The following is a 21,973-nucleotide window of genomic DNA, read 5'->3' on the forward strand; positions in this document are numbered from 1 at the left end:
CCAGCCCTCACGGATGTTGCTGAGTGCCTCTCTGTCTAGCCACCCCAGTCCCTGTCCTAGTTTTCATGCCCTCCCGTGGAAGTACTATCCCAAGAGGGAGGAGCCCATTATTTCTCTCCCAGGTCTCTCTTACTCCCGGATTATGCACTCTCTAGTTGGTTCTGTGGTTTGACTTGACAGAATTAGCCCCCAGTGCTAGCTTCTGCCAGCTGATGTTGAAGCTAAGCCCAAACAACCCTCACCCAACTACTAATTGTAGTTTGCACCCACAGGAACAATCAGCCCAGCCTTTCTCCTGAACTAGTCCTCATGTGGCCCACAGGTGTTGTAGCCCTGCTTAGTCGGGTCTGCCCCCATCCCAGCTCATGCTATCCAGTGGGAGTAACTGGCCACCAAGGAACCAGCCCTTAATCTCCCTGCGGGCTCTGCCCCCTCCCTTCCTGGTTCTCATGTGTGCTGGATGGGTGCTGCATTCATATCCAGTACAGGCAACCTCACCTTGGCATTCCATATTGTGCACTGGTTTTTGTTGCAAACGAACCTGGCTCGACACACACTCTGTTCTGGTGCTTGGATTTGCCAGTGGATGACGTGAACTGATTCAGCCTGGGCTGCCCCTGACCCATGCCAAATGTATGCCAGTGGGAAACTTGCCATGGCCTATTCTGAGCTGTTTCCTGTCATGCTTCTTGCGCTAACATGTAGGGACTGTGTCCTGCCAGAGGAGTTGCCCAGGCTCCTCCATCAGAACCCCTCCCAATGCCAGATTTTGCACATAACGGGGTCCTTGAGCCAGCCCTACTCAGTTCACCTCCTGTCCTAGCAGGAACAGTGGCTTTTCCTGGCTGGCTTTCAACCCATTCCGGTTCTTGTTGTTGGATGTTTCAGCCCAGCCATGGCTCGTCCATACCCACATACTGCTCACACATGGCTCAGTAGGGGTTGAGACCTAGCCTAGTCCATCCCACATCTACCCTGGTCTTCCAGGACACTAGATGGTGTTGGAGTCTTGCCCGGGTTGGTGCATCCAATCCCAGACAACAATAGTGCCAAGCAAGACTGTAACTGTTTCCTGATCAGAAGCAGCCCTCATTCCAGCCCACTCGCCCCTTGGTGGCAACTCAACCAAGGTAGGATGTCCCCTTAGCTCCCCAACCAGGCCTGTTCCCAGCTATTGATCATGTGGATGCCAGTGGTTGCTCTGACTCAGTTTGGAATAACCCCTCACTTGTCCTGGCCTCTTCCTTAGACACTGTGGCTTAGTGTCTCTGGCTCTGACAGACCAGTAGATGCAAGATCCTAGCTCAGCTAGACCTGTGCTCCATCCTGGTTTCTAATTTTATTTATGGGCTAAGGTTTGATCAGTCCTGTCCGATGCATCCCATTCCATTAGCCATTCACACATGAGCCAGCTGTTGGAGCTACTTTGCCCAGCTTTTCTGACTCCCAGATCTGGACCACATGTTCACCAGTCGGAGGTATGACTCACCAGGGAAGTTTCACAAGTTCCTCCACTTGATCCACTCCCAGACCTAATTTTCATACATGCCAGTGGGTTTTAGGCCAGTGCCTGGCATAGTCTGGCCTTCCATTTGTCCTTGTATGAGCTGGTGAATGTAGCAGCCCGCCCCACCTCTCACCCTACTCAGGATGCACATTTGAGGGCTGCAAGCAGCATCTTTACCCTTGTGCTGAGTACACCTATTTTTCCCTTTCCACACCCTCCCTTTCCTTCTAACTTGTTGTTTGCCCCTTGCTGGCCTTCCACTGCCTCCTAAGACTTTCTTTTTAAAGAGTTATTACTTATTTGAAAGGCAGAGTGGAGAGAAAAGATCTTCCACCCGTTGGTTCACTGCTGAAATGACTTCCAAGGCTAAGCCTGGGCCTGGTGAAGCCAACAGCCTAGAATTCCAACCTGGTCTCCCATGGAGGTGACAGAGGCCTAAGTACTTGATTCATCTTCCACTTTTTTCCTAGCAGGAAGCTGAATTGGAAGCAATCATCAGGATTTGAACTGGTACTCTGACATGGAGTTCAGATGCTGCAGGCAGTAACTTAACTTTCTTTGCCACAACACTAGCACCACTTATATGACTTTCACTAGTACTGGCTTTCAGGGGTTGGTGGGGTGGGGGAAGTGACTCTAAGTACCACCTCCACCCAGCCTTAACATTAGGCTGTGGGTCCTGTTAGTCGCTATCATCGCCAAACTCAGGCCAAACCAATGCATGTTTGGATAAGGACTCTGCATAGGGAAAGCCTCCTTGCAAATGATATTGAACTATAAACTGCTCAAAGTGAGATAAACAGACCCATTCACAGCCTCTGTGAGGACATCAGCTTTTTTTTTTTTTTTTTTTTTTTTGGAAACTCAGACATGCAGAGAGAAGGAGAAATAGAGATGAAGATCTAATGTCTGCTGATTCACTCCCCTAGCGGCCACAATGGCGGGAGATAAGCTGATCCAAAGCCAGGAGCCAGAAGCTTTCTCTGGGTCTCCCACGCGGGTACAGGTCCCAAGGCTTTAGTTCATCCTCAACTATTTTCCCAGGTCACACGCAGGAAGCTGGATGAGAAATGGGGTCGTTGGTATACAATCTGGTGCCCATTGGTCTCCTGGCATGTGCAAGGCACGGACTTTAGTTGCTAGGCTACTATGCTGGACCTGACATCAGTTTTTTATATCATGAAGTTCAGGAGGGCCATTATCATTGATTTTGCATTGTCCCTTAGCCAGTCAAATGTCTGGTTGTCCGATGTCACCTTTATGCAGCTACCTCTTCAGTCTCTACCTCTAATGAGGATCTTCCATTGCACCTGGTGGTGTGTGTTCAAATACCCTACTTAATAAGATAGGCAGTTCCCAAACCAAATTCACTGTCCTTTTTTCTCCCATTTCCACCATTCCTGGCTTTCGTCTCCTCCATCCATATACCAACCCAGGATGTGTTGTGTTAGAGTTTCCAGATTTATAGTCAAACCTGACCCAATGAATCTCTCCAGTTGCCTGGGCTCAAAGCCTGTGAACCCAGCGTTGATGCTTTGTGTCCTTGGTTTGATCTGAAAGTAGTGTGATTACTCTTTATTCGCTTGAGAAAACGAAGCATGTCAGTCATTTACATAGAGGGAGCCGAAGTGCGTGGAGACTGAGCTACCCACGGATGGGGTTGCTGACACGGCAAATGTGAAGTAACGTGCTTGGCTCCCGAGCATCGTGGAGCACAAATGGGCTGACGGAAGCTGTGTGTGGGCTTTCTGACTAGATGCATATCCACATTCACATAGTAAAACATATTTTGAGTTTCAGAAGAAAATGAATTGGGTAATAGGGTTTTAAAAATCAATCTTTTTGCAAGTGAAATGACACCTCATGGCTATTGACACAGCTGTAGATATGAGCCATAGTTAGATGAATTGTCTGGGGGGAGGGTAGGGAAGGAGTGCCAGTTAATATAAACTTTGGGAAAAGGACTTATAGGACAGCTTCATTAGCAGACAGCTTCCCATGGAGGCAAGTGGATTGAGCTGAGTGAAGAAAAAGCCAGTGCAGAAGCACAGAGAGGACCTTGGTGGCCTCTTCAGAGGGGTCAGTTTTTTTTGGAAGGTCCTGGTGTCTCCTGAACCCTATGGTCTGCACAACCAGTCAGTACAGACGCAAGCATTTGCAGTACTTTGCAGCTTTAATTCATGCAAGGTGTCTCCCAGTCAAGGCAGCTGAAGAAGAGGTTTATAACTGTTGTCTTTATTGGGAAGCTCTGTTTATTATAAAGCACAAGAGAAGGGCTGATATAGAAATCCTGATAGCAACTTCTAACAAAAGAAACCCAGAACAGCCTTGGTTTTGCAAGGCTTGTGTGCCCAATATGCCTTCAAGCGAAAGTCACATGGATATTGCATTTGCAACAATATAAATTATATAACAACCAATATATTTACTCATATTTTGGGGTGGGAGTTAATTCTGAGCCCAAGCGAAATGCTGACCTTGATTTTTTTTTTTTCTAAACTGGCATCAAATGAGGCTATTTCAAAAAGCTTTGGCGCCAGGCTCCGCCTGCTGGCCGCCCGGCCAGAGAGTTTTTGACTTTTGGTTCATTGACCTGCTGCCTGGGAGGCTCCCTCTGAACCCACAGTGCTTGGGGCATGAAGCATTGTGCTTGCTAGTAACCTGATCTCTGAACACCTCAAAGTCTCTTTGGGGATCCCTTCAATCAAAATGGAGGAAACAGAATGCTGGCAATGAGAGAATCCCAAATGAACTTGAGGCTTGCAGCTAATGGTCCTCAGAACAACCACGGGCAGGTGTGTGATTTACGGCTAGGAACAGGCCCAATCTGGGAGGTAAGGGGACACCACAACTGGGATGAGGCTCCCACCAAGGAGTGTATGTGCTGGAATGGGGGCTGCGTTCTATCTAGGAAACAGCTGTAGTCACCCGAGGCACTAGTGTGGGCTGGGATTGGATGCACCAGGCCGGTTCAGATCCCAACACCATCTGGTGTTATGGGAGAACCAGGGTAGATGTGGGACTGACTAGGCTGGGTCTCACTCCTCTTCTGAGCCATGTGTGAGCTGTATGTGGGTATGGACGAGCCATGGCTGGGCTGAAACATCCAACAACAAGAACCGGAATGGGGTGAAAGCCAGCCAGGAAAAGCCACTGTTTCTGCTAGGACAGGAGGTGAACTGAGTAGGGTTGGCTCAAGAACCCCCTGGCAAACGCAGAATCTGGCATTGGGAGGGGTTCTGATGGAGGAGCCTGGGCAACTCCTCTGGCAGGACACAGTCCCTGCAGGTAAGCGCAAGAAGCATGATAGGAAACAGCCCAGAATAGGCCATGGCAAGTTTCCCAGTGGCATACATTCGGCATGGGTCAGGAGCAGACCAGGCTGAATCAGTTCATGTCAACCACTGGCAAATCTGATCGCCAGAACAGAGTGTGGGATGGGCCGGGTTTGGTTGCGACACAACCAGTATACATTATGGAATGCCAGGGCGTGGTTGCCTGTACTGGATGTGAATGCAGCACCCATCCAGCACACGTGAGATCCAGGAAGGAAGGGGCAGAGCTGGCGGGGGGATTAAGGGGCTGGTCCCCTCACCAGTCAGCTACTCCCACTGGAGAGTTTTGGCTGGGATAGAGACAGACCCGACTAAGCAAGGCTATAACACCTGTGCGCTGCATGTGGAATAGATCAGGGCCGCAGCATCAGCTGGCAGAAGCTGGCACTGGGGACTAATTCCGTCTAGTCAAATCTCAGGACCACCTAAAGAGTGCATAAACCGGGACAGAGAGACCTGGGAGGGAAAAGTGGGTTCCCCCTTCTTGGGTCACTATTCCCGTGGGAGGGCATGAAAACTAGGACGGGGGCTGGGATGGCTAGATAGAGAGGCACTCAACAACATCTGTGAGGGCTGGATGGTTGAGTTGGTTAGACAGAACTAAGCTTTAATACCCATTGACAAGTATGAGAGCCGAATGGGATGGGGGACAGAGTGGTCTTCTGCTACACATACTGGCAAACCAGGGTAGGGGGCGGGCTTGGTGGGGGTTATTGTGGGTCGCCCTTACTAGGCTGCAGCTCCCACTGGTTGATGTAAGGGCCTAACCAGACTGGACTGCAACACCCATTGGTTCCAGTGCAACTCGGGACTGAAAACAGAACCAACACAGCAATTGCAACCACCAGCTGATCGGGGTGATGGACTGTGCCGGGCCCTGTGCTTGCTAGAACATATAAGAATCTAGTCTGGGAATACCTCAAAGTATCTTTGGAGATCTCCCCAATCGAACTGCTGGACTCAGAACTCTAACCAAGAAAAGACAGAAGACAGAAAAGGACAATCATTCATCTCAGCTATATGTTGGCAGCAAATTATGGGGCAAATGGAGACTTTATGATGGACCATATCAATCGGTGGACGACCTCATTGAGCGAAACTGGCAGCTATTCATAACTGGAGAACTATTAACACCACTCGAGCACATATCTCAGAGCATGCCCCACATCCGGGACTTAGGGTGGGCGGGAAACCGGGTGGGGCTTCTCCCTCAATATCCCCCTTTACCTCAGATACATGATGGAAACAATATGGACATAATAGCATTACCCACTTCCCTATCCCCCTAAACCTTTTTTTTTTTCCTTCTTTTTCCTTTAACTATAATTAACTATGTAAAGATTGTCAACAACAATACAATAAAAAGAAAAAAAAAAGCTTTGAATTTGAAGAAATTTCTTTTGGTTGCAGAAAAAATTAAAATTCACTCAAAAAAATCTTCCAAAAATTTACAGAAATGGGTATTTTGAGAAAATTGAGTGGCTCTCAAAAAATTTTTGCAGTAAGATAAATTTATCTTTTAATTTCATTTCCTGCAAACTTTTTGAAGTATCTTTGTATATATTTAAATGAAATTTTCGCAAGTCCCAACTTCTCTTATATTTAACATTAGCTTACTTCTCCCTTTCTCTTGTGTTTGGAAAACTCCCTAGAAGTCCACCTGGCTTTTTGGATCCCTTTAAAAATGAGTACAATGTTTTCTTTCTCTGTCCAAAAAAATAAAGAAAAAGAGAAGAAAAGCTTTTCACATTAATTTAAAAATGGCTTAGTGTTTAACAGGTTTGACATGAACTTAATTTGGCTTTAAATGAGGAATAAAGGCTCGTTGAAAAAAATAAAGCAGATTATTCAGGATCTATGGTGTGGATGTTTAAAGTCTTTCTACAAACTCAGCACCATTTGCTAGTTTCATTGTATTGTTACTTTCCTTGTAGTTGTGGTCATTGTGACTCAGGCACCCTTATATCTTTAAACAGCACATTTCAAAAATGTGGCATCTGGGTCAATTTGAATGTGATTTTTTGGGGGGTGACTATTTTATGATCATACACAGGAGGCAGCCAGTGGTGTTTTCTTGTATGAATGCATGAAATAAGACTATACCATATCTTTGGCTAAATGGAGAGGAGTTATTCTAAGATGTTATTGGTTATTCTTCTAAACTGGCTTGGGAAAAGTTGCTCAAATTTCAGTTCCAATCTCTACCAGTAGACCAAAACTTGTTAACAGATGGAGGTATCAGAGATCCATTGTCTTAAAACCTGAAGGCTTGTTGCTGTTGTAGATGTTCCAGCATCACTGGACTCACCATTCAGAGGGCAACAGTCATGGGTCTAGAACAAGACTGAGATCCAGAGATACCCAGTGAAATTTGAGAAAAATAAATTATAACTTCTGCTCCTATACTTTCTAAAAACAGGACTTGTTTGCCTTTAGAAAGTTTATTTTATCTCAAAGGCAAAGCAAGAACAACAGTATGAGAGCAAGAGATATCCTCCATCTGTTGATTCACTCCCTAAATTCCAGCAATTGCTGAGGTTGGGCCAGGTTGAAAGCAAAAGCCCAAAGCTCCAATTAGAGTATACCAAGTGTGAGGAGGCATCCAAGAACTTGAACTATTATCTGTTGGTTCCAAGGTTTGCATTATCAGGAAGCTGGAATGCAAGGAGAGGTGCACTTTAACCAAGGACACTCTTGTGTGGGATGCGGGTGTCCCAAGCAGTGAATAAACCAGCTATACCACAGTACCTACATCTGCTTTTGCACTTCCATCTAAAGAAAAAGCTACACTTGAAAAAGCATAATTCTTTGACAGAGCCTATTTTCAATTATTTATTGTAACAGCAATTAAATATGCATTTAAAGATTTAACAACTCTTTCAGTTGGACAGCCAATGAAAGTCAGAGATGGTAGAACTTTCACTAAACCTGGAGGTCGCAGAGGGACAGAAGATGGTAAGCGGCCTGCTGGCCATCTTAGAGGCATGTGGGAGCTGAGATTGTTGACAGACCCAATGGTCAAGTTGAAGGCCTGTGGAGGAGCCTAGGGTCATAACAGCCCTGCTGGTCACCCTGTGGGCCTGTGGAGGAGACTAAGTTGGTCAAAACAAACAAACAAACAAAAAAAGCCAGTGGTTACCCTGCAGGCCTATGGAGGAGCCAACGGTGGTAAGAGGCCAGCTGGTCACCCTACAAGCCTATGGAGGAGCCGAGGATGGTAACAGGTCTTTTAGTGAACCGGCAGGCCTATGGAGGAACCTAGAGTGGTAAGAGGCCTGTTAGTGAACTGGCATGCCTATGGAGGAGCCTAAGGTGTTAAGAAGCCTGCTGGTCACCCTACAGGCCCGTGGACGAACTTAGGATGGTGAAAAGGCTGTTAGTGAACCTGCAGGCCTATGGAGAATCCTAGCATGGTAAGATGCCTGTTGGTTATCCAGCAGGCCTATGGAGGAGCCTAGGATAATAAGAGGCTCGCTGGTTACCTTGCATGCCTATGGAAACGGTTTGGGTTATAAGAGGCCCGCTGGTCACCCTATAGGCCTATGGAGTAGCCTAGGATAGTAAGAGGCCTGTTGGCTACCTTGCATGCTTGTGAAGGAGCCTGAGGTCATAAGAGGCCCACTGGTCACCCTGCAGGCCTGTGGAGGAGCTGAAGTGGGTGAAAGGCCCTGATTGTGTCTTCAAGTAATATTTCTGAATATGGTTATGAAAGGCCATTCTTGTCAACACTGAGGCCTGTGGAGGATTTGAGGGTGATGACAGGCCCTCCAGTCAACCAGGAAAGCTATGGCAGAATGAACAGTGTTGCAAGGCTCTGAGGTAAACCTGGAGGGAAGTGGAGGTATGGAGTTTGAAAAAGGCACATGGGTCAATCAGGAGGGCTGTGGAGGAGTTTATGGTGGTGTAAGTCCCTCAGTAACCGGGGAGGCTATGGAAAATTCAAATGCAATAAAAGCCAACAGGAAAATCAGCAGGGCTGTGGAGGAGTCCATGATGGTGTAAGACTCTCTAGATACCTGGAAGCTGTGGGTAGGTCAAGGGTGGTATAAGTCCCTCCTGTAATTGTTTACCTCTCATATGTTATCAAAGCCCGATGAGTCATTCAGAATGGCTGGGGAAGAGCCGATGGTGGAGTAAACTGCACCAACAACAAGGAAGGGTGTGGAGGAAAGCAATGGTGGTGCAAGTCCTTCCAATAACATGGCGGGCTGTGAGGGTGTAGAGGGTTAAAAAGGACCACAGGTCAATCAGGAGAGCCGTGGAGGAGTTGATAGTGGTGTAAATTGCTCCAGAAACCTGCAAGGATGTGGAGGAGTTCATGATGGTGTAAGTCCCTCCAGGAACCTGGAAGGATTAGAGGAGTTGATGGTGGAGTCAGTCCAGCCAGGAGCCTGGAAGTACTTGTAGGAGTAGATGGTGGTGTAGGTCTTTCTGAGAACCTGGAAGTAGTTGGAGGAGATGATGGCAGTGTCGAGAAGGAGGAGTTGATGGCAGAGTCTGTACCTACGGGAACCTGGAAGGACGAGGAGGAGGTAATGTTGTTATAAGTCTTTCCGGGAACCTGGAAGGATGTGGAGGAGTTGATGGTGTTTTAAGTCTTTCCGGGAACCTAGAAGGAGGTGGAGGAATTGATGGTGTTCTAAGTTTTTCTGGGAACCTGGAAGGATGTGGAGGAGGTGACGGTGATGTAAGTTGATCCAGGAACCTGGAAATACGTGGAGGAGTTAATGGTCGTGTAAGTCTTTCTGGAAAGCTGGAAGGACGTGGAGTAGTTGATGCTAGAGTCTTTCCCTATGGGAACCTGGAAGGACAAGGAGGAGTTGGTGGTGTTATAAGTCTCTCCAGGAATCTGGAAGGACGTGGAAGAGTTGATGGTGATGTAAGTTGATCCAGGAACCTAGAAGGACATGGAGGAGGTGAACCTTTCAGGAACCTGGAAGTAGTTGGAGGAGATGATGACGGTGTCGAGGAGGAGGAGTTGATATCAGAGTCTGTTCCTATAGGAACCCGGAAGGACATGGAGGAGGTGATGGTGTTCTAAGCCTTTCCAGGAGCCTGGAAGGACATGGAGTTGATGGTATTCTAAGTCTTTCCGGGAACCTGGAAAGAGGTGGAGGAATTGATGGTGTTCTAAGTCTTTCTGGGAACCTGGAAGGATTTGGAGGAGGTGATGGTGATGTAAGTTGATCCAGGAACCTGGAAGGATGTGGAGGAGCTGATGGTGTTCTAAATCTTTCCGGGAACCTGGAAGGACAAGGAGCTGTTGGTCATGTAAGTCTTTCTGGGAACCTGAAAGTACTTGGAGTAGTTGATGCAGAGTCTTTCCCTATGGGAAACTGGAAAAACAGGAGGAGTTGTTGGTGATGTAAGTTGATCTGGGAACCTGGAAGGACATGGAGTAGATGGCAATGTAAGTCCAGCTGGGAGTTTGGAAGAAAGAAGAGGAGTTGATGGTGGAGTCATCTCTCTTTGAACCTGAAAGGATGAAGAGGATTTGATGGAATTAGAGGTCTTTCCGGAAACTGGAGTTGATGGCAGTGTCAGTCCTTCCTGAATCCTGGAATGATGTGGAGGTGTTGATGATTGTGATAAAAGGGCAATGGGTCTTCCAACAGGGCTGTGGAGGTGTCCACTATCTCTTCACTATGGTTTAAGGCTGTGGATGTGCCAATAGTGTTGTAAGTCTCGGCAGTAACTTCCAGGGTTGTGAACTTGTCAAGGGTTAAATAGGCCCATAGGTCAATCATGAGGGCTGTGGAAGAACTGATTGCAGGTTTTGTCCTTATGGACCTGGAAGGCTGTGCAGGAGTTAATGGCTTGTAAGTTTTCTGGGAACTTGTAAGGCTGTGAAGGGGTTGAGGGTGGTATAAGTTCCTGTGGCAACTTGGAAGGTTGTTTAGTTGTTGAGTGTTATGAAAGGCACATAGGCAACCAGGAGGGCTGTGAAGAAGTTGATGGTTGTGTAAGTCCTTCTGGTAACAATTCGGGCTGTGGAGGTGTCATGGATTAAAAAGGCCCATGGGTCAACCAGGAGTTTTCTGGTGGAGTTTATGGTTATGTAAGCCCCTCCTGTATCTTTGAGGGCTGTGGAAGTGTTGAGAGTGGTGTAGTTCTGTCCAGTAACTGGAGGGCTGTGGAGATGTTGAGGGTTAAAAAGGCCCACAGGTCAATCAGGAGTTCTGTGGAGGAGTCGGTGGTGGTATTGGAAGTCATTGTGGTAACCTGCAGTGCTTTGGAGGACCTGAGAATGATGAAAGGCCCACCAGCCAACCTGGAGACCTGAGGAAGAACTGAGAATGGTAAGGCCCACTATTCATCCTGGAGGGCTGTGGAGGAATTGATGGTGCTATAAGTACCTTCTATAATTGGACAGCAGCGGAGGTGGCGAGGGTGGTTGGAGAACCCCTGTAACCCTGGAGGGCTGTGGAAGTTGAGGGTTGAAATGGCTCAAAGATCTCCACAGTGCTCAAGGAAAATCAAAAGGGCCTTTAACCACCGAAGCTCTGCCACTGCTCTCTGTATTGATTGGAAATGACTCATACCATGCTCAACTCCTCCACAAGCCTCAAAGTTGAACAAAGGGTCTTCTACTAACATCAACTCCTCCATAGCCCTCCAGATTAATCAGGGTCTTTCATCACCCTCGGATCCCCCAACCTCTCCAAGTTGACCAGAATGGCCTTTCACAACATGGGATCCTCAACATTTCTCCAGAAATACCATTAGGGCCTTACACAATTCTCAGCTCCACCATAGCGCTCCAGGTTGACTAGTGGGCCTCTTACCACCCTCAGCTCCTCCACAGCCAAACTGGAGTATTGTGGGGCAGCTGAGGTAGTGAAAGACCCTCCCAGTCAACCTGGAGGGTGGTGGAGGATCCCAGGGTGTCAAAGGGCCCACTAGTCGACTGCAAGGCAGTGGAGGAATCCAAGGTGGTGAATGATCTGCTGTTTCAACTGTTGGGTGATGGAGGAGCCTAGGACAGTCCATTCACCTGGAGGTAGTCGAGGAGCTAAGGGTGGTGAACAGTCCATCAGTCCAACTGGAGGGCAGTAGAGGAGTTCATGGAGGTGACTGACCCAGCAGTCCAATTGGACAGTGATGACTGGCTTGCCATTCCAACTGTAGGCTGGTGGAGGAGTTGAGGAGGATGAATGGGCCCACGAGTGGACAGTGGAAGAGCCCAGGGTGGTGAATTCCTGACAGTTCAACTGTTGGGTGGTGGAAGAGCCTAGGACATTCAATGCCTTCCAGAAAAACTGGAGGGCAGGTGAGGAGTTGAGGGTGGTGATCTCCCCACCAGTTCAAGTGGAGGATAGTAGAGGAGCCAAGGTGGTGAACAGCTCACCAGTCCAACTAGAGGTGGTGCAGGAGCCAAGGTTGGTGAAGGATGAGTTCAATGCATTGCCAATGCATTGCTGAGCCAATTACCACCCTTGGTATCACCACCACCTTTCAGTTTTACTGAGGGTTGCTCACAGCCTTGGCTTTCTGCACCACCTTGATTCCTATACTTCCTTTCAGTTGTACTGGTGATTGACCTGCCATTCCAAAGAGTGGTGGAGCAGTCAAGGGGTGTGAAGGACCTACCAGCCCAAACAGAGGGTGATAGAGGAGCTGAAGGTGGTGAATGGACTGCAAGTCTAACCAGAGGGCAGTCAAGGATCCGAGGTGGTGAACAGCTTGCCAGTTAAACTAAGGGTGGTGCAGGAGCCCAGGTTGGTGAAGGGCCACTCAGCCCTCTAGTCAGACTAGCAAGCTGCTCACAACCTCTGCTTTTCCACCGCCTAGTGGTGGACTGCCTAGCCCTTTATTACCTTCACTACCTTCTCCACCTTGGTTCCTGCACTGACCTCCAGTTGGAATGGTGATGATCGGTCTGGCAGTCCAACTGAAGGCGATGTTTGATTTTCCATCCCATCTGAATGGTGGTAGAGGAGTTGAGGATGGTGAAAGACCTGTGGGCCAAATTGGAGTATTGTGGAGCAGCAGAGATAGTGAAAAGCTCTTCCAGTCAACATGAAGGGTGGTGGAGGAGCCCAGGATGGTGAACAGCCTGCCTGTCCAACCAGAGGCTGGTGGAGGAACATCCCAGGGTGGTGAACACCTGCCTGTCCAACCAGAGGGAGGTAGAGGAGCACAGGGTGTTCGATGTCCTGCCGGTTCAACTCTTGGGCAGCAGAGGAGCCTAGAATGGTCAGGGCCTACTAGTCCATCTGGAAGGCAGTCGAGGACAAGGGTGGTAAACAGCTTACCTGTCCAACCAGAGGGTGGTGGAGGACCCGAGGGTGATGATTTGCCAGCTAGTTCAACTGTTGGGTAGTGGAGGAGCCTATGACAGTCAGGACCGGTCAGTCCACCTGCAGGGCAGTCAAGGAGTTGAGTGTGTGAAGGGCCCAGAAGTCTAACAGGAAGGCGGTGGAAGAGCAGAGGGTGGTGAATGCCTGGCAGTCCAACAGGATGGTGGTGGAGGAGCCGGGTGGTGAAAGCTCAACTGGCTGCTCTTGGTGACTGGTTGGATCATAGTGCAACAGAAGTGACACATCTGAGGTGAGGTCATAAAGCACTTTTTACATCCCATCCAGGTGCCTTGGAGCACATTTCCCAGGAGACCTAACCACATACAGGATGCCTGGCCATTGATACTGCCAGTTTGTATAGTTCATGAGTTGCTGTCTGGCCTACCATTGTTCTAGAAATGTTCTGTGTTTCAGTTGGAGCCTCCAGAGGAGACTACCCAGCAACTCATTCCATGGCTGATGGCACACACAGTGTAGGCTAGTCTACTGGTTGAACTTTGTAAATTTCTGATACACAAAATCACAGGATAGGAGTTTTTTTTTTTTTTTAATATGTTAAATCCAGAGGCCACATTTAGTATAGTGGTAGGCAACTGACTGACAAGGCTGCCTGACTGGAATGAACTTCTGGCTAGCTCCATTTCCTTTACTCAGCCCTCCTCAGCAGAGCCAGTCCTACAATTATCATGTCTCTTCCATTGTTTGGACTAAATATCAGAGACCAGGCAGAAGTCACTGACATCAGTGGTTCTGTATGACAGGATTCCCCAAGTATATTTTTGTGATCCCTTGATGAAGTTTATAGTCAGAGAGGGCAGGAAGTGATGGCAGTGTTCCAAAATACCACCTAAGTGGTTTCTTTCTGTTGTGTTTAAAGAGGAAATAACAAAGTAAAATCCCTCAGAGTTTTCTTGTTAGACTAAGTTTTCCAGTTCCACACGGGGTTACTATGAAAGCATTACCCCAGCCAAGGGTCTCAGATCCTAAAGGAGGACGTGTTTATGGTACCCCTGCACTACCCCTGTCCCTCTTCAGGGAACTAAGGAGATTTCACTTAAATTAATTTTATTTGAACTTACTTAATTTCTTAAAAAGGGTTTTTAAAGGTGCTTTTTGCTGCTGATGTTCCCATGTGATGCATGGTGACTAAAACCAGGACATAGAAAGACAGGAGAGTCCTAGATGATGAAATAATAAACATTTTTATTCCAGTTTCTCTCTTACAACACATCAATTATTAACTAGGAAATTAATCATTAAGCTCATAAATGAATTTGGCCCAACTATCTTTTGGGTCACATTTGTCCTTACACAAAGGCAGTAGCTAACTTCAGTTCAGTCTTCCTCTGCAACTTTGTGTCTCTGTCCTGTGAGCTTTTAAGGAAGTCCAGATTTTTGCTTCCATCTGGTTTCATATGACTGCTGGAGACATCAAAGCCAGATCCTCATCTGGTCCTCCAGCTTTACCAAGCAGATTCCTAAGAGATCAGTACTTCTTTATGGATTCACTAACTCACCCCACCCCAACCCATGCATTTGTGTTCTCAGCCAACTCCAATTTGATGTTTAAGATGCACTAGATAGAACTTTAAGCATCTTGGATGCAGGTTGGAGAACACCTGGTTCTGCTTTACATGGGCTTCTTGTACCTAGTAAGTGCCCAATAAATAGTTGATGATGAAATGACCCCCTGCCTGAGACCAGTGTGGAAAAGCCAGACTAAAAACTGTGGTAAGCAAGGTGTGTCGGTGCATCCTGACCATATTCCCTGTTCCCAGCTCTGCTCCTGCTGTTCCTCGTCTCTGACTGATTCAAAGCAAGAGAGATAAGATGCTTGTACTGAGAAGTCTTCCTCTGTATTTACCACACAGCAGTCACCTTGCTTCAGGGCTATGCTTATGGGAGAATCCAACTGCTAACCAGAGAGTGTTCTCTTCCAGTCAGTTATGGAAAAACAAGGACCATATTCTGATGGAAGCAAAAGATGATTCAGGGGAGTTTGGGCCCCCAAAAGATGTCACAGCCTCTCTCAGAGGGCAAGCAAATGCCAATACTTGTCTTTTGGAGCCAGTAGCCAGCTAACATTAAAAGCCTGATGAGGGGACTTTCATGCTAAGAGCCTGGAAGCCCTGATGACCAGGGCAGGCATAAACTGTGAGAAGATTTTGGAGAACTAAACAATATTTTGAAATACAGCCAGTTCAGTATCAAGTGCAATGCTATTATGTTTACTCCTCATCAGAACTCCCAGTTAACAATAAGCAATTCTTGTTTTAGAGCCCTCTATCCCTTTTTCATACTAACTGGAGGCAAAACCAATCAAGGTCAAGGTTGATAAAGATGGGAATGCTTGACTCATAACTGGACAAATAGAGCAAATAGTGGCTGTAGGAACTCCTAGAGTCAGTTAATAGGTAGAGGGAAAGGAAGGAAGTGGGGTGTTCAAATGGCAGATATTTGTTATGGCTAACACTGAAACTGTGGTTCAGCAGCTCCGAATGCTGTATATGATCACAGAAAGTACACTGGAATAAAACTATTGAGCTTCAAAACAGAGACCCAAGGCCCTATTTGGCAGGCCTGCTGGACACTCAGCCTGTGTGGGTGATTTTGACCCTGGTGTCTAGATGGACTCCGAATTTTGATCTGTGCTTTGCCCGTGTCCTTTGCTCCACCCTCCAGTAACACTGAAACCTCCTTCCACACTGGATTTTCTAGTCCCCAGTCTGTGTACTAACAGCCAGGCATTCAGATAGAAGGAACTTTGCTGGTGAAGGTATACTGATACCAGTCTGCCCTCTCATAGTCTCCAGTTAACCTTCTACAGGTTCTCCTGCTCTGTTTCTTTTTTTAAAGATCTATTTATTTTTATTGGAAAGGCAGATTTGCAGAAATAAGGAGCTAGAAGGATCCTCTGTCTGCTGGTTCACTGTCCAAATGGTCACAACAGCCTGAGCTGATCCAAAGCCAGCAGCCAGAAGCCTCTTCTGGGCCTCCGACGTGGGCACAGGATCCCAAACCTCTGGTCCATTTTCTAGTGCTTTCCCAGGCCACATCAGAGAGCTGGATGGAAAGTGGAGCAGTCAGGGTACAAACTGGTGCCCATATGGGATCCTAGCACATGCAAGGCAAGGATTTAGCCACCAGGCCATCGTGCCAGGTCCTCCTGCCATATTTCTTGCTGATGGAGCTGTCCAGTGTTAAGATCCCTCTCAACCTGTTTAGTCACTTGCTGTCCTGGACCTCATTCTATCACTCCCCAGATCACTCAAATGGCATCTATCTGCAATGATACCTCACATCATCACACACTGGTCTGAACCACGTTAAGAAATGCCAATGGGTGACTGACCTCGTGGCGCAATGGTAGTGTGTCTGACTCCAAGAAATGCCAATGGGTGAAGCGAAAAAGGTCTGTACATACGGAAAAAAGTTTTTTGTTTTACCAAGGAAAAAGGATACATAAGTGTACAACATAATACAAGTTTAGACTTGAGGAGACAGAAGAAATAATAATCCTCAATGTACATACACCTAAAAACAGGGTGCTAAAATACAGGAAACAAGACTGATCGAACCATAAGGAGAAACAGAAGAATCCATGATTATAGTTGAAAACTTCATCACTCTTTTCTCAGGAATGGGCAGATTTAGCAGGTAGAACATTGGTAAGTTGCACTCAATGTCACAATTTACCACTATAGACCACTTCATCCAACTAGAGTTGCATATACATTCTCTTCATGGACAAGAGGAGAATACGCCAAGAAAGATCACTTTTCTCAGCCATAAAACATTTCATAAAAAAGTGTCAAAGGGGGGCTGGCAATGTGGCATAGTGGTAAAGCTGTCATTATTTATCCTACTGCCATCCCTGTCTGCTCACTGTATCATGGCAGCTGTTCCACTTTTGATCCAGCTCCCTGATAATGCTGTGGCAAAAGCAGCAGATGGTCCAGATTTCTATAATGACAAAATGCAAGGATAAATATGGGCCACATTCATGCGAGGTTTTGAAACTGCAGATAACCTATAGTCCCAGGAACAAGATCAGAGCTACGCAAAATCAGGCCTAACTACATGCATATAAGGTTCGAGACATGAGGAGTCAGACGATTTGTGTAAGTTTCTTTTTTTTTTTTTTAAAGATTTATTCATCTTATTACAGCCAGATATACAGAGAGGAGGAGAGACAGAGAGGAAGATCTTCCGTCTGATGATTCACTCCCCAAGTGAGCTGCAACGGGCCGGTGAGAGCCGATCCGATGCCGGGAACCAGGAACCTCTTCCGGGTCTCCCACGTGGTGCAGGGTCCCAATGCATTGGGCCATCCTCAACTGCTTTCCCAGGACACAAGCAGGGAGCTGAATGGGAAGTGGAGCCGCTGGGATTAGAACCGGTGCCCATATGGGATCCCGGGGCTTTCAAGGCGAGGACTTTAGCTGCTAGGCCACGCCGCCGGGCCCATAAACTTGTGTAAGTTTCTAAAGCATAGGATAAAATGCAGAATATATCCCATAAACCAGCACAGTAGCTGAAGATTGATTTATAGCCTCAAGTGAGTGTTTGCATATACTGAAAACCATCCACTGTGGCAATGCATTAACAAAATTAGCAACAATTTTGGGTCTTGCATGATGACTCAGTGGCTAAATCCTCAGGTTGCCTATGCTGGGATCCCATATGAGTGCCAGTTCATGTTACAGCTGCTCCACTTCCCATCTAGCTCCCTGCTTACAGCCTGGGAAAGCATCCAATGAGGGCACAAAGCCTTGTGACCACGCACACAAATGGAATGCCTGGATGAGGCTCTTGGCTTCAGATCAACTCAGTTTCGGCTATGGGGTTCAATTCTAAATGGAACCAGTAGATGGAAGATTTGTCTCTATGTCTCTCCTTTTATCTGTAAATCTGTCTTTCCAATAAAAAGCAAATAAATATCAAAATAGCAATTAGGAAGCCATTAAGAAAAATATGCCATGTAAATAATTAATTTCAAGAATATAAATATCATCCCTCATAAAACTTTTAATCTTTTATGATATGAGAGGATTTTCTGAAATACTTAGGAATAAGATGTTTTAAAACAGGGCCTGCTGCAGTAACCTAAGGGCATAAGTCCTTGCCTTGCACATGCTGGCATCCCACATGGGCACCAGTTCTAATCCTGGCAGTCCTATTTCCCATGCAGCTCCTGGCTTGTTCCTGGGGAAAGCTGTTGAATATGGTCCAAAACCTTGGGACCCTTGACCTGAGAGTGAGACCTGGAAAAGCCTCTGGGCTCCTGGTTTCAGACTGGTGCAGTTCTGTCCATTGTGGCTGCTTGGGGAGTGGATCAGTGAACAAAACATGTTCCTCTGTCTTTCCTCCTCTCTGTACATCTGATTTTCAAATAATAATTTTTCAAAATCCTCCAAAAAAAAAAAAAAAGAATCTTTTGAAACAGAAACCAGAAGCCACAAATTGTGGAAACCAAAAGCCACAAACTATGGAAACTAAATTACAGAAATATATATACTGCATAACATAGGAAATAAAAATACAATATCTGTAGCATAGAACACCGCAAGTTTTTCCCCTAGATTGAATCTGGACAAGCCCTCTTGACATTTTGTTTCTTATACATTGTTGTGAATGTGTAATCATGAGGTTAAACACAGAAAGGAAACTGCACCAGAGCAATCACGTTTTAAGCAACAAAACTACCCATGTGCACTAATGGCTCTATTTTGGAAAACCAAACACACTGATGAGAGAATCCAGCAAGAATTCTGGGCAGATTAATATATAGAGTCAAATTACTGCGTACTTATAGGAAGCAGTTACGGTACAATATGAAAGCAAAACGTACAGACCAGTTAATGAACATCAATAAGAAATGATATTGAAAAGGTTATTTTATATCATATTTTCAAAATATTCTTCAGTTCTGCATTTTAAAGTCATATGAACTGTTGGAAAACAAACCCAATAGAAAAAAGAAAAGTCCCAGAATCTATTGACTATTCAGTCAATTGTAACTGGAGCCCCTTGTCGTACAATTCTGGGTTTCCAGACCTGCAACATGAAGCAGAGAGGGAAGGAGAAGCCAGGAGGTGGACTTGAGAATCTACAGCGGCCCCTGCTGTTGGAATGCTCAAACTGCAACAGAGGAGGCCACCCCCCTCGACCTCAGGTGAAGCCACGCCCCTCACTCCCCATTTCTCCAGAATTCTTTGGGACAACCTACACCTGTTGCACTTCTGATTGGCTGCGCAGCCTCTGACATCATGCGTAGCCCAGGTCTGTGGGATTGGTCCAATCACACACACCCAGGGAAATCCTGTGGAACTGTGCAGGAGGTTCTTCTCTGGCCCCGCCATAGCCTCATTGCTGGATCTGTTCCCAAGAAGACCCAGGTGGCTCAGGAGGTGCTGCCCTGTGAGCTCCCTTCCCGCAGGAGCCTGTGCTGAACACCCGACCCCTTGGGCTGGAAGCAGTGAGTGTGTGTCAGCATCTCCTCATGCCCCGGGGCAGGAGGGGGAGAGTAGGGCGACTCTGGGATCTTCTTCAGCTCTGACCTTGAACAAAAGCAATCTCATAGAGTCTGGTGACATCAGAACTACATCCAGGAGCCCCAGGTGGCACTCAGAAATAAAAGGATTGTAAGTTTCCTTGTGGACTCAGGAGAGAAGCTTTCTCTGGTCCTTATCTAGTTCCAGCTGTGGCTCCCAGCCCTCTCTTACACTAACAATCAGGATTGCTTGTGAACCCCAAAATTAGTTCAGATAGACAGAGACTAATAAAGGCCGGATAGCTGATAATCCCTCAGCTTGTAGCTTACTGATCAGGCTTCCCATTTGGCTTTTAAGATAGACAGAGAGACACTGATATAGAAAGTCTGGAACAGCCAGGGAACAGGTGAACTAGACTAATCGCTCAGCCTGCGTTTACTGGTCAGGCTCTCTATTTGCTTCTCCTGGGCTTTATTAGGTAGGATGTAGAGTTAAATTCTTCCTCATTCATTGGGTTGTTGGGGATTTCACTGCTCACCTGCCTTATACTTTCTTATTTCTCAATTATTAAAATACAAAATCATGTAAAACTGTGCTTAATCACTCTATACTGCAAAGGTTAGGTTGTGGCTTAAGATTCTAAAAAACATTTTCAATTTATGACTGTTAATGCTAAACACGATGCAACTGCATAGAAACTGCAATGCTAAGTTTGTACTCAGCTGTTATATATGATGGATGTTAATGCTGGTCCTTTCAGTGTTCCGGTGCCACGCTGATTTAGGTCAAACTCAAAAACATGTTATCTTGGGAGAAAAAAAAGGTTTATAGCAGCCAGTTGTGTATATATTAAAATTGAGAGATGTCAAGGAAGTAGTTACAGGATGTGGTTATGAACTTGCATTTTCTAACATATTGGTCACTCAATGCCATGTTAATTAACTTCATGATGTTGTTCATTTTGATGTCTCTTCCTGTTATTGAAGTTGTGTAATGACATCTCATTGGAGGAGATTATATTCTGCCAACTCTACTTTCAGACTAAGGATGGTCTCCCTTGAGGCCCAGCAAAGGGAGTGCACAGGGACTCAGACAAAGGGCTTCTCTAGAAGAACCTGAAGAAGGAGCTGTTAAGGCACCTCTGCTGTTTTATCATGATGGCATCTGATATGATGTCTCCCATTCCCTGAAGTTCTCATAATTGGGAATAAATGTCCCCATGAATTGTAGAGAGAATACATCAGGTTCAACACCGAGCAGGGAATAAACCCCTGAATGTCCATAACTCTTACTCAATGTCAAGCACTGCTCTCTGCCCTGGGAAATACTAGCCACTAATTCTTCCAAGATACAATTCAGTAAGTTGTCATTTTTTTATCCTCTCACAAAATCAGCATTAGCACTTTAAAAGAACTGTTTGCTGTGGATAGTAGGCATGGGAGAAAAGCAGTGAATGCCCACCTGACACAGCACTGGAAGGAGTCACTGCCCTGTGTGGTGTATGTGACATTAAGATGACATAGGGACACATGGGTCTATCAGAATGTCTAGGTTTCAGTTCTGTACAAACGCAGTGTTCAGCTGATGCCCCAGCTGGGAGGCAACAGAGAGTGGCTTGTGTACCAGTGTGGAAAACCTGACTTATATTCAGTCTTGTGGCTGTTACAGGCATGTGGTAAGTGAGAGAGTGGATGAAAAAGGCTGCCCAGTTTTTTTTTTTTTTTAAAGTAAATTAAGCTTCAAAAGTCTTAGTATATCTCCCTCTACTTAAGTGCATACATTTTGTTCTAGTGTCCTCAACTGGTGATCCCCCATTGAAATATTTAATTGGTTCTCAGTACACTGTTTTTCATTCTCTGAGTTTCAAATCACTTTGTAACAAACAAACATGACAAACTTATCGTCTGGATCACTCCTTCTTCCTGAAAGAGTGCAGTAGAATTGGGGTTGCTTCCAATTGGTGCAGCCCTGGGCGTTGTGGTCACTTGAGGAGTGAATCATCGGATGCAAGATCTTCCTCTCTGTCTCTCCTCCTCTCTGTATATCTGACTTTGCAATAAAAATAAAATAAATGTTAAAAAAATGATTGATGCATTCTGGGTTATCTCAGCCTTTGCTACTAGGGAGTAAAACCTTGAGAATGGCCAGGTAAATGCTAGGATCGTGTGTTTGGGAAACAGGGCAATTTCATTTTTCACGCACATGTTGCTTTACTCAGATGACAATTTTACCAACAAAGAATCTTTGCAAAGGTAAAATTTTGGTGGCCTTCAGCAATTACAATTTTGTGAGTGTATTTGTTCCTGATTTCATAAGTTATTTCAGGGAATATTTGCA

General features: G+C 46.1%; 1 long non-coding RNA gene across 1 annotated transcript; it reads right to left on the minus strand.

Annotated features, from left to right (window-relative positions):
- Positions 1–7,373: 7,373 nt before the first annotated feature.
- Positions 7,374–13,331, minus strand: LOC131483370 (uncharacterized). Its single transcript, XR_009247621.1, has 3 exons — positions 13,098–13,331; positions 12,696–12,800; positions 7,374–7,496 (listed from the first exon to the last, which is right to left on the minus strand). It is a non-coding gene; the product is annotated as an uncharacterized LOC131483370 (long non-coding RNA).
- Between the last annotated feature and the right edge of the window lie 8,642 nt (positions 13,332–21,973).

This window comes from Ochotona princeps, chromosome 25, assembly GCF_030435755.1.
Source record: "Ochotona princeps isolate mOchPri1 chromosome 25, mOchPri1.hap1, whole genome shotgun sequence".
Classification (NCBI taxonomy): Eukaryota; Metazoa; Chordata; class Mammalia; order Lagomorpha; family Ochotonidae; genus Ochotona; species Ochotona princeps.